The following is a 1,213-nucleotide window of genomic DNA, read 5'->3' as shown; positions in this document are numbered from 1 at the left end:
AAAAAAAAAAACTAGTCACATAGCTCTTATGTCATCATGGTGAGTTTGTGGTGTGGCATGCAAAATTATTACTCTGAGTAAGTGCAGGTGGAAGGCTATCAAAGTACAGCCCATCTGCTGCATGTTTCAAACAAAGAAATAAACAGAGTTTTAAAAAAAAAAGACTTCTGAGAGTTATATAAAGTATATAGTAATCTACAATCCAAAGGATTGCAAAGGAATGAAAGACAGGGAACAAAGAAAGATACTATCTGTTTTCTCTGTAAAATACATTTGAGAAACCAGGCATTTGCAGCAGTCCTTGATTCAGTCTAGCAATACTCTCAGCTAAGAAACTTTGACGTATCTCAGATCTTTTTTTTTTTTTGCATTTTTTTGGTAAAGCATAATCCAGTGCAAACATGCTATAAACTGAAATATTATATTGTAGACGTAATGGGTTCCTTATGTATGAAAGGGACATTAATGTAGCCTTCACATGCTCTGTGTCATTATCACTTTCTGGTTTCCTACAGTTCTTTTCTAATGGAAATCTTTTGTGTCTCCAATTCTTCTTTGGAAGGTGCCATTGCCTGACTCGTGAGCCATGTAGTAGTTGAAGGGCAGTGACGTCACTTGCAGTGATGCGGAGTAGTTTCAGTTTTACTGCCCTAGAACTGCTGCGTAGTCGGAGGATATTATCTTCCATCAGATTCATTTGAGACCACTTTTTGTGACGGATTCTTTCAGAATGACAAATGGGGGTAGGATTGGTTCCATTATTTAATGAGCTTGACGTTTTAGGAAACATATAGGGAAGAGTAATTATTCATTCTAAGGAATGAGTCAAAGCAAAATAATGCGTGGTTATCAAGCTGTAACTCCTTTCTATTCTTGCTGATCAAAGATTGCATCATTTCATAAATGACATAAGGACCTACTCAAACTAAAGCTATTGTTACCTAATTTGACAAATTGAACAGTATAATCACTGATTATTATATCAAACATTAAATCCATACTTACTTTATGCTATTGAATTGCAGGGTGATGTCATAGCTGAACTAATAGAACATTCATCACAAATGAGTAGCACAATTTAATGGAATTATGCATTAAGCTCACATGTTTACACACACACACTAAGGCCCCTTTCACACTTGCACGACCTGAAAGTCGCACGACTTTGCCGCATGACTTTGACATGACTTGAACCAATGCCTGTGCAAGCATC

This window comes from Aquarana catesbeiana, linkage group LG03, assembly GCF_042186555.1.
Source record: "Aquarana catesbeiana isolate 2022-GZ linkage group LG03, ASM4218655v1, whole genome shotgun sequence".
Taxonomy (NCBI): Eukaryota; Metazoa; Chordata; class Amphibia; order Anura; family Ranidae; genus Aquarana; species Aquarana catesbeiana.
Note: the sequence above shows the minus strand (reverse complement) of the source record.